Source organism: Protopterus annectens, chromosome 12.part0 (assembly GCF_019279795.1).
Source record: "Protopterus annectens isolate FY-2018-M chromosome 12.part0, PAN1.0, whole genome shotgun sequence".
NCBI classification, from domain to species: Eukaryota; Metazoa; Chordata; order Ceratodontiformes; family Protopteridae; genus Protopterus; species Protopterus annectens.
In genome coordinates, this window is record NC_056746.1 from 640,896,943 (window position 1) to 640,909,016 (window position 12,074).

The window sequence follows — 12,074 nt, forward strand, 5'->3', positions numbered from 1 at the left end:
AAAACGGCATATATAAGCCCCACAGGTGGGAATACACAGCATAAACGATTGTAGAACTAACTTGCAGCCAGAATGTCAGGAGTAGGTGAGGGTAGTTGCTTTCGAGCACAGAGGTGGGGCGTTGAGGAGTCCAGATACATGGTCTGGCTCCTAGTCCACAATCATGAGGCCCAACTCATGCAGGGCCAGGTCCTGTGGGGAGCATATAGGGCTGAGGCGTGGGACCGGTTGGCTCATGATCTCACCAGTGCCACAGGGATTCCAAGGACTGGTGAGCAGATCTGTCACCACCATGCGGACCTGAAGAGACGTAAGCAGGACCAATTGAACCTTTGGATCCAGGAGGCCCAGCAAATGCCCAACGCCCCACTACTGAGTAAGTTACATTTAATTATGTATGTAAGAAATTAAACTAGCTGATATTATGGAGATGTGTATTCCAATATTACTTCATTTATATTACAGCTGCAGGTATCCGTTCTGCGAACCGCAGAGCCTATGGCGATAGGCTGGTGCGGTTGCGCCACCAGGCAGGTCAGTAATCCACTCACAGTAACTGTAAAGAAATCTAAAAGTATGACAGTTAGCAAAAGAGTGCAGTGTAGTCACTAAGTAATAAAATGTGCAAGTAACAGTGTAAGAGTGTTTGCAAGTATTGCTTGATTACAAAAGTGTGTTGCAGTCTGTAATCCAAACAGAAAAATGAAAATGTCTGAAATAAAGATGCCCCACCTGTAATATAATAGTACACAACCTGCAGCAGCCTGAAAAGTACAGCTGCAGAAGATGAGCAAATCACATGTGTGAAATATATCCCTGTTGAAATACTGAAACATGACAGAAGTGAGACTGCTGGAAAGGATTGTAATAACTACAGGTAAAACATGTCAATAAAGCCTAGAAGTAAGTACCATCCTGAATAGTAAAATGAAAACAAGTGAGAGAGTGTGAGAAAGAGTTATGAATCCACCAATAAAGTAGTAATAACCCCTGAATAAAGTATACTGCAGTCAGTACAGAATGAAATGAATGTGACAAGTAGAACCAAACTGCAAAATGTGTTCAAAGTGTTGCTGCAGCTGGAATGTGTATCCCAAAATCTGGATATGTTGCTCTCAGTCTGCAATATGCAGATAGTATGATTGTCTGAAATACCAAACATCCACAGTTGTCTATAGCTATATAAAGCAAATGTAGCAGGATGATGTAGCTGAACAAAGCCAGATATGAACGTGTATGAAGAACAATAAAATGTATATTGATGTAGCAGTAACAGTCCTATCACCAAATTGAAGTAGTTATCATATAGGAAACTGTAGTTAGAACAGTAGTGTGTATATATGTGCAGCTATTAGAAATGTACAGCATATGTATTGGTATTCAAAGGTGTTAATATTATTTTCTTCACCCCACCCTATAACCACATATAATCCATTCCACGTGAAATTGGTATGTGCAATCACAATTAACACCCCTGGACATTTGTCCTGTTGGGTCATAAATATTTGCATGTACGTTGATGCATCTGCCCTGTTCATACATCCAAACCTGATGGCCTGTTGCCATCAATCAACCCTGCATGTTGTTGGACTGTTTATTGCTGTTCAAATTATGCATGTGTTATGCTCGCTGTTCAATGGTGTGAATGTCTGGGTGTTTGGTTAATGGGAATACTAATGCATGCTGTTACAACTAATTGCGAATGGTATTGTATGTTACTAACCCAAACTGTCATGACATAATGCAAAACATAGGACGACAGGGAAGGCGGGTTCCAGCGGACCCACCTCTCCCACCTCAGCTGGCGAGTGCACCTTGCACTAGTGCCCAGTCTGGACCCTCCTCCGGTGGCCCTGTGCCACCTGCGGGTGGAAGCGCTGCAGAGGATGGGGCCCGTCCCCCCTCTGCAAGTGTGGCCAGAGGAGAACCACCACTCGCCCTCCGTAGTGTCCGGACTGTGGTGCGTAGGGAGATCCGGGACTCTGTTCTTAGGCCCCTATGCCAGCTTGAGGCACAGGTGGCACATCTTATGGGCATGCATGTTGCCCGGCCTACACAGCCCCCAGCACAGCCACGTCCTGGGCAGTGAAGGAACAGTGGCAACTGCCCATGGGTAGGGATATCAGTTCCACTGTTTCCCTCTGTGGGCTCATGGGCTCTGGATATTCAAACATCCATCCCCGTCAATTGTGTAACCCCCCCACATGTCATACATTGCCCCTGTATGCGTCTTGTTTGTCTTGTCTGTTGACCTACCCAACCTACCTCCCCAGCTATACCGACTTCCTTCACCTGACATACCACTCTCACCTGAAAAAAAAAAAAAGGGCACTCTGTTCCCACAAAAAAATTATGCCCCATATATAGCTGCCCATTCCGCACACATGTCTGCTGGACATGGAAACTATCAATTACAATTGGCTGTACAACAAGTATTATTGTTGTCCTGACACCTCTCTCAGGGGTGGAAGGTTTCAAATGTCACACCAAATTACATACATATGCACAGCTGTTGCTGATGAAGAAATGGGCAGCTATGGGCCTTACCTACATCCCTCCTGCAAAACCCAATCTTGTTTCCCTACTGTCTTACCCTTTTTGTGACCCCTTTTTCACCACTGTCCTGTCTCCCCATTTTCATTTCTTTCAAAGAAATTAGCGCAGGTGTGCGCCAGAGTAAGCACTGTTAAGCGGTTGTAAGCAGGTGTGCGCAGAGCTGAATGTCAGTGCGCATGCGGGAGCTCCGCGCAAACCAGCGCTAACCCGGTTTCAACTGCTTAAAATTGCCTTAGTCACTCTGATTGACAGGTCCTGTAGTCAGTTCAAAAGCAAAATAAAATCCCACTGTCAGTCCCGAACCCAGGAAACAGTAGTCTACATGACCTACCACTAAGCCATGACTGTTATACAAGAACATTGTGCTAAAATAAATATATCATGTAATAGTAGGAATGAATGTAAAGGGAATATAGGATGTGTAGTACACAAAGCATGTCATTTATACTTACTGTCAAAACTAGTGGATTTCCATAATAGTAGTGTGTGAACAGAAACAGCCATGCTAGTTGGTAGCTAGTAGGTAATAATGTCAGTTAATGTACATATATAAATGTATGTATATTTACATATATATATATATATATATATATATATATATATATATATATATATATATATATATATATATATATAGTTGTAGGTGTCAGTGTGCATACACACTTACTACAGGAAACAGGAGAGAGGAATGGAGAAATGTGAATCTACAGCACAGCCTGAATCATGAGAGAGATACTAACCTTTACACTCACAGAACAGTGTCCACAGCATACCAGCATGGACCCGCCTTACAATCTGAAAGGGCAACACCTATCTCACATACCCTTTTATAGCACTGTCCTGAAATCACAGTGAGAACTACAATCAGTACACAACTGGCTGCATGCAATTAGCAAATGCTGGCTTACAACTGGTGCAGAGGCCATCACATGGACTTATGCAGATACCTACAAAAGCATCCTGTACTCACACTCCACACATGCAATACATTCATTGCACTGTCTGGAGGCAGACAGAGAGAGAGAGAGAGAGAGAGAGAGAGAGAGAGAGAGAGAGAGAAAGAAAAACAAAAAAAAAATAAGAACACAAACAACAACACGCGGTACACAAACTAAGTTGAAGCTGTCAGCAGTGTCAGTACCAAGCCATGCCAGCAGCAGCAGGAAGCTGTAGTAGCGGTAACGCAACCAGCTGCGACAAACACAGGTAATGTAAAGTAACAAGTTAATAGTCTGCATACTGTGAACCTTCCATATGTGTCATAGGTCTGTATCTATAGGTATGTCCATGTGATATGTTGTCTGCACGTAGTTCCACCCAAAGGGGATGACTATACATTACATGTCATTCAGTGTTAGGCCATGATCCTGGCACCAGTTTTTCGTTGCAGTGAGGCCTGTCTGTAGGATGTGTGTGTCAGCTGGTGTAAGGACTATGGCACTTAGTTAGCAGTCATCTGGGAACTTTGTCATCCACAACCTGCACATGTTTGCTTTTACATCTGAGAAATAAATACCAAACAAGAGGGGTCCTAGGACAGAGGCCTGTGGGATACCACATGTGACTGGCATTGAGTCTGACATGGCTCCTACAATATCGATATTATGGATTCTGTATGTCAACCAGTGTGCAACCCATCATGTGACATATGTAGTAACATGTAAGCTAATGAGCTTGTCTATGATGCCTGAGTTGAGTACTGTGTTGAAGGCCTTAGGCAAGTCCAGGTAGGCTGTATGGATTGCGTTGCCCTCATCAATGGCTATAGTGACTGTTTTGAAAGGTCAACCAGGTTCAAAAGGCAGGATCAGCCCATCACAAAGGCAAACTGGCTGGGAACAAGTGTCTGCAGGTACCCAATATTGCTGTATATGCGTCCCATACTGAATCATTCCATAGCTTTGCAGACCAGGCTGGTTAAGCTTATGGTGCGGTAGTTCCCAGGGTCAGTAGAGGTGCCTCCTTAGTGGAGTGGGACCACTGTTGCTGTATGCCAGTGTTCAGGTACATATCCCGTAGTACAGCCAAGGTTAAATATCAGTCTTATATGCGGTTGTATGTCCTCTTGGAGTTCACGTAGCACACATCCAGGGATATCTTCAGGTCACATTGATGCTGTGTGTTCTGCTTTGCTGAGGGCGGCCCTCACCTGGACATGTGAGATGATAGGGAGGTTACATTCAGCTGTGATAAGTATTTCTAAGTGTGGGGGAGAAGGAGGGGGGATACGTGCACCGAACCTGTCTGCAAGAATGTTGCCAATATCTGTGTGTTTGGTGAATGTTAAGTAGGTGTGTAGTAACTAAGAGCATATCTGAGGCATTTGATCCATATGTGTAACATAACTGAAGAAGGCCTTGTGGTTATCTATAGTGTTCGTGGCCATTTCCCTCCCAGAGTAGGCCGTGGATGTTGTTATGAGAGACTGTAGCTTATTACCAGTGCTGACCACAGATGCCTTCCCTTAATGTGAATCTGCTCTGTCCTGCAGTAGCCTCCTTCTATCATTATACAATCTGCCTTTGGCTGGGGTCCACTGGACAGGATGCCTAACCTTTGTGCATAGGGTCTGGGTTAGAAATGCGTGTGCATGTTCCATGCATTCTTTGGGATGTCCGTGGGAAGCATTCGCAAAGGGGTCAGCAGTGTGGGTTGTGGCTTCCACTGGCCCAGTGGGCTGCATGGATACCATCTCAGTCCTAACAAGTGAATAACTGTCTAATCACATACATATCAAAGTAGTCTACTGTGCTGGTGGTGGTGGTGGTGGGATATGTATATCCAGGCCGAGTAACTTGCGTCCAGATCACACTAGTGGATGGCGTTCCACATACAGTACCTTGGTATAAACCTCCAGAGTGAGATTGTACATTGGACCCGTTGCAGTGTGCTGACCGACGGGGCATGCTACTATGTTTTATGGACTGTGGCAGGTATTGTTGCACAGGTGTTGGCTGAGCACTGATATCTGGTCATGTACTTGTGTATCCACAAAGAGACACACACATGCTACATATGGGAGTAGTAGTATATCACTACAGTTGAGTATCATGTATAGTATGTGTGCCATATATTGCTGACATAGTCTGCTGATATCCTGTTTGTGTTCTCTTCCAGGGACATGGCGCGTCAGCGTAATCCTGCCTACTCTGCAGCAGAAGATGAGGAGATACACCAGAGCCTGGTGCGGGATTATGACATACTGTTTTCCCGCACCAGCCAGAATCAGCAGGAGAGGGCTGCACTGTGGCAAGTCCTTGTCTGTAGGGTAAATGACATTGGCACGCATAATAGGACATATGAGCAGGTACGACATCACTGCAGTGATTTAATCAGAAATGTCCGTCAGCGTGCGTCGGATATCTACAGGCAACAGGTTGCCACAGGAGGTGGGGTGGCCAAACATCCCCCCCTCACCAGACTGGAGGGGCTACTCCTAAGTGTTGTGGCTCCAGCCCCGGAACATCAACAGCAACACACCTGCATCATGATGGAGGCTGGATCCACACAGCAGCACGACATGGAGCATGCAGGTAATATGCCATATGTACACTTGACTGTTCTGTACACTGTTAGTTTATGCATGTGTAAGGTGTGTCAACATAGTATGTAATTGTGCAGGTGTGATATTGCCAGTATCAGCAGCTGACATGTGAAAGGCAACTGGTGTACTACTGCACTGTATCATATGTAGTATCAATGGCACAGTTGTGCCCACTGACATTAATCTCCTCATTTCTGCAGGTCCCTCCGGTGTTACAGCAAGGCAGCCCATCCATGCTGGTGAGTGTGTTTTAACAATACCTATAATAGTCCTGATAGTGCTAGTAATACTAGTGTAACTCAGTAGTGCTCTGTGTGTATACTGTCGGGTGTGCATGTGTGCATGTGTGCATGTGTGCCTGTGTCCACATGTGCATGTGTGCATGTGTGCCTGTGTCCACATGTGCATGTGTGCATGTGTGCCTGTGTCCACGTGTGCATGTGTGCATGTGTGCATGTGTGCCTGTGTCCACATGTGCATGTGTGCATGTGTACACATGGCCACGCAAATGCGGTGCATGTGTGCATGTGTGCCTGTGTCCACGTGTGTGTGTGCATGTGTGCCTGTGTCCACGTGTGCACGTGTGCATGTGTGCATGTGTGCCGGTGACCCAGTGTGCATGTGAGCATGTGTCCACGTGCATGTGTATGTGTGCATAAGTGCATCACTGGTAACATTGTGTAGACATTGTAAACTGTGTTTCCTGTCTTCCTCCCACAGGTTCTGGTGCTGCTCTGGTGTCCTGCAGCAGGGAACCTGAATCTGGTGCCACAGGTACAGATAATGATGATATCTGTGTAATGGCACAGGAAGGTGTGTCAGGGTCCGTCATTGGTCAGCCAATTGACAGTACACAGCTGTCAACCCCATCATTGCGCACAGTCATCCTGCCAGTACATCCTATGTCACCATTGTCCCTAGGTGATGGACAGGATACAGTGGGCATTGACCAGGGTAATGTGGTATCTGTGGCACATGCTTCCCCACACAGCAGCCATGGGCAGGGTCCTGTGATGGTACCACACAGACAGTTACCCATGGGTTCTCGTGGGAGCATCCGTGGGCGTACTGCCTCTGGCAGATGTGCCCAAAGAGGTCTGTCAACCTCAGCTATGTTTCGGGCTGTCATGCAGGCACAGTCGCGTATGGAAAGGTACACCAGACAGGGTCTGTGGGAGCTGAGAGCATGTCGCACAGCCATGACTGACAGTATGAGTGACATCGCGGATGCTATCCGTAATTTCACTGATGTCATAGACAGACATTGTGGGGACATATTACAGCAGTTCCACAACCACATGTCCATGAGCCAGGGCAATGGTGGGCGGTTGCAGCGTCGACGTGGCCATATGCCAGCAACAGCAGCAGCTGGCAGTCGGCGCGGACAACAACAGGCCTGCGGACACCCCCATAGTGCCAGCAGCAGCCCCAGCAATGCTGGGTCTGTGCTGTCATCGGAATGCCCCAGGAGACCACGTGCACGTGGCTCTGGACAGTCCCAACAGGGACCTGTGTCCAGTCAACACACTCCCGCTTCTGATGACAGTACCCAGTCTGGCTTAGTACCAGATACGGTCTATAGCACCCCTGCCAGGCACAGGTACTGTGTCCGTGCCCACAGACACTGATCTGTATGACCTGCCAGGTGCAGTCTGTTGCTGTCCACAAACTCCTGTATATGGCAGCCATGAGGTGGAACTGTGTGCGTGCATACACACATGCGAAATGTTAACACCTAGGGCTACCACATACACGCACACACTGCACCAACAGTGCCCCACCCTGTACTGCTGTCCCTCACCAACACACATACACACACATGTCAATTGGTGGTATCAGTGGCAGACTCAGTCATACCTAATTCACACCCTGTGCATATGATGAAACTGTGCCACCTCCTGCAAACTCCAACATCAGTGCAGGAACAGGTAAACACGTTGCTGATGCACAGGGTGACTACATAGAAGTGTATTAGTAGTATCATGTTGGTAACAGTACAGTGTGCTATTATGACTGTGTGTATATCCCAGCATGCCTGATGCAGTAACCGTATGACTGTCCTGAATTGTTATCTACACCCATAGTAAGTACCATAGTGTAACAGCTGCACATTATTGCATACCGGTGGTAAGGATGTCAACAGATAGCCACATACATGGGTAGCACAGGGGGGAAGCTAATGCAAGTAGTGATATGCAATGATGGACATGTACAGTAATGGTGGCAAGTTGCCCACAACGACTATGCAATGTGGATGTTTGCGCATGTTGATATGTGTGCAGTACCAATGTAATCCAAATCACAATTAACTATGACATAATATCAGTTCTACCATGGACATCTGAGCTGTGCATTCCTTGGTACATGTTGATAGTGCCTACATATTTGCACTGCTACCTACTGTTAGTGTTACCCCTTCTTTGTTGTACAATGGACTACTTCCAGCCCTGCTTACTGTAGCTTTGTTCGCACGCACGTTTGCTTGGGGTTCCCTGGAACACTGCTTCCACCCGCAATGCAGAGTTACAGCGCTTCTGTGGACTCCTACTGACATCTGCATAGCGTACTACACGTATGTCAAGTTCACACACGACAGAACGTCACTGCCTGTCCTGCTCGCATGTACATTGCCTGTGACACATTGCACATGACTTACCTGGCATTTACCCACGTGTGCAGTCATATATGCCAGTGCTATGAAATCAGTAGCAGTACACCCACACATACACACCTTCAGTATGTTGTTCCCCATTGGCCCTATGTGTTGGTAATCACCATGGCAATCACACTACTATGGTAGCATGTGCAAAGGTAACCTGTGAATCACCTCTATGGTCCAGTTGTGGTTTATGTGAGTCATGTGGCAATGTCACAGCTGCCACATGTATGCAGTCAACCCTCACCCCTGGCCAGGAACGTACAACACATGTGTGGGATGCCACCACATAGCCAATCTGGGGACTGAGCACTCTGAACCCAGTACTGCCATACCCTGTCAGGTGGCATGACATACTACAGTGACTACAATACCAGTCTGACATAGACCCACACTGACAGCAATCTGAACACACTGCGGCATACTTGGAGACTCAGAATAGCATCCTGCCTGAGCATCACACACCTCCGCAGCTGGCACACAGGCATACGTTACGGAACAGAGCACATGCCACACATGGCACACACATCCCGTGTGCCACACACTCACAGCCTGTAGGGCTACACAACACACCTGCTACAGATGTGTCAGGTACCTCTTTTGGCCGCTGCAGTGGGGTCCCGCTCAACAGGCTGTACATGGTGAAGGTCACAGTGATATGCCTGTGGGGCACTATGGTCCACCACAAAACACATGCATACAGGTCAGTCAGAGGCATGGACACATATGACTCAGTCATTGACCATGCCACTATGGATGACCTGAGACATACCTCCCTGGACTACATGATAGGGAACATAGAAGGGATCACTCAGCATGTGGCACGGGCCAGTATGAGCCTGATCTTGGTTGCCATCATACCCTCACCAGGTATGCTACCACTATATGTAGGAAGGGTGTCCTATGTCTACATTCTGCTCAATCTCCAATGTCATTCATAGGGTATCCACTGGCTGTCAACGTGTGCTTACATGCTACGGAAGCAATAATGATTTGTGAGGGGCAGCTTTCACGTGACACCCATGGGCCATTGTATATTGGCGAAATCCCTTGATACACACATAGTGCCTTTTGCTGCAGGACACGGATTACATAGCCACCTCCGCGGGTATCACACAGGATAGGACACTAACAGTGATGCTACACAACACCAGCAGTGTACACCGCAAGATGCATGCACTGGACACTGTCCTCAGCATGGTGAACTGCAATATCTGTGCAGTACCAGAGTTCTGATTCACGGCTCACAGGTGCAACCCATCACTGCCAGGTTATACCTCATACCATGCCTGTCGTCCCCTACACATGTAACACACATGGACAGGGGGGTGGTATCCGAAGGCATCACAGATACACACACCTCCAGGTTGTTGGCACAGCACAAAGCATCAGGGCCTATTTATGAGCAGCTAACAGTGTGTTGGACTGCCTTCTGGTTCATAGCCTGGCACACACAACCCTCCCATACACAGGAAACCCACCTAGCCTCCCTAACAACACTGGCAATATGACAGTCTAAAGAAATGTATTTATATGGCTGGACTGCATCCAGCCAAACATTGTGCGTGAGCATTACTGTAGCTACAACACACTAGCTGAAAGGTTCCCAGCATGTGGTCACTGAATTGCAGTGGAATAACATGTTACCACTCCCACAACAGGTGGGAACATGCAGCACCTGTTCATCGACTACATGTAGACTATATGGCCCAGACCAGATGTGTATCCCCTGCTGTAGGTATTATACCATATACAACCCACACTGTATAGACACATACCGTGTGCGACCCCTGCACAGTAAGACACAGTCATATTGTTATGCATTGTGAATACCATTTATCCACTCAAGGCACGTGTCAGACATGGTAACTACTGCAGGTCACAGGTATTTATGTGTATGTGTCACACACATACATCATGTGTGCATTGCCATTGCTGGTTTAGGCAATGGCATGCATTGTTATGCACAAAGACCCACACAAGGACATATTGTGTGACACAACCACACGTGGCAGTTGTGGGTTTCCAAAACATACCTATCTGTGCTCTGACAATGGTAATAGACCCAGTAGTGGAGTGCACTATTGGCATTACTGGCCAAGTAGCCCTGTTTGGCTGTACTGATAGTGTGGTGACATACCCTGTGTTTACTGGGGGAATATGCAGCATCTGGTGTATTGTAGTATTTGCCAAAAGGATCTGTTTTCTCACACTTGCAATTACACACACCCTACTACCCCCCCACACACACACTTGCCATTTGCAGGATTCATACCCCTACCTAACTATGTCACGACGCATTAGCGAAGCGCACTATTCGGATTACTAGGAGGTTTCTCTTCTCCGGCTGTACTTATAGGGTGCTGACATCATCAGTGTTTGGAAAGGGTAATGTGCATCATGTAGTGTGATCTCCTGATTGCCAAAAAGCACATGTTTTTCATACAGAATTGCACACACACAAACTCCCCCCATCCTAACACACACACTTGCTGGTTTCAAACTCCTACCTAACTATGTTATGACACTTGAGAGAGACGCATTAGCAGAGTGCGCTATTCAGATTACTGGGAGGTGTCCCTTCTCCAGCTGTATGTATAGGGTGCTGACATCATCAGTGTTTGGAAAGGGTAATGTGCATCATGTAGTGTGATCTCCTGATTGCAAAAAAGCACTTGTCTTTCATACAGAATTGCACACACACAAACTCCCCACATCCAAACACACACACACTTGCCATTTCCAGGTTTCAAATTCCTACCTAACTATGTTATGACACTTGAGAGAGACGCATTAGCAGAGTGTGCTATTCGAATTACTGGGAGGTTTCCCTTCTCCTGCTGTACTTATAGGGTGCTGACATCATCAGTGCTTAGATAGGGGAATGTGCATCCTGTAGAGTGCTTTCACAGTTGCCAAAAGGGACATCTCCCTCACACACACACTAATCCCCCTCCACACACACTAGGCAGTTGCAGGATTCAAACCCCTACCTAAATATGTTATGACACTCGTGACAGATGCATTAGCAGAGTGCACTATTCACATTACTGGGAGGTTTCTCTTCTCCTGCTGTACTTATAGGGTGCTGACATCATCAGTGCTTAGATAGGGGAATGTGCATCCTGTAGAGTGCTTTCACAGTTGCCAAAAGGGACAAATCCCTCACACAGACTTGCACACACACTAACCCGCCTCCACACACTGGGCAGTTGCAGGATTCAAACCCCTACTTAACTATGTTATGACACTCGTGACAGACGCATTAGCAGAGCGTGCTATTCGCATTACTGGGAGGGTTCCCTTCTCCTGCTGTCC

General features: G+C 46.9%; 1 long non-coding RNA gene across 1 annotated transcript in view; it reads left to right on the forward strand.

Moving 5' to 3' along the window:
• The window catches only part of LOC122817350, a 13,506-nt gene extending 6,570 nt beyond the window's left edge, over nucleotides 1-6,936 (forward strand). Inside the window, exon 3 of the long non-coding RNA XR_006367215.1 lies at nucleotides 6,923-6,936. This is a non-coding gene — a long non-coding RNA (uncharacterized LOC122817350). The remainder of the gene's footprint in view (nucleotides 1-6,922) is intronic.
• Nucleotides 6,937-12,074: the final 5,138 nt, after the last annotated feature.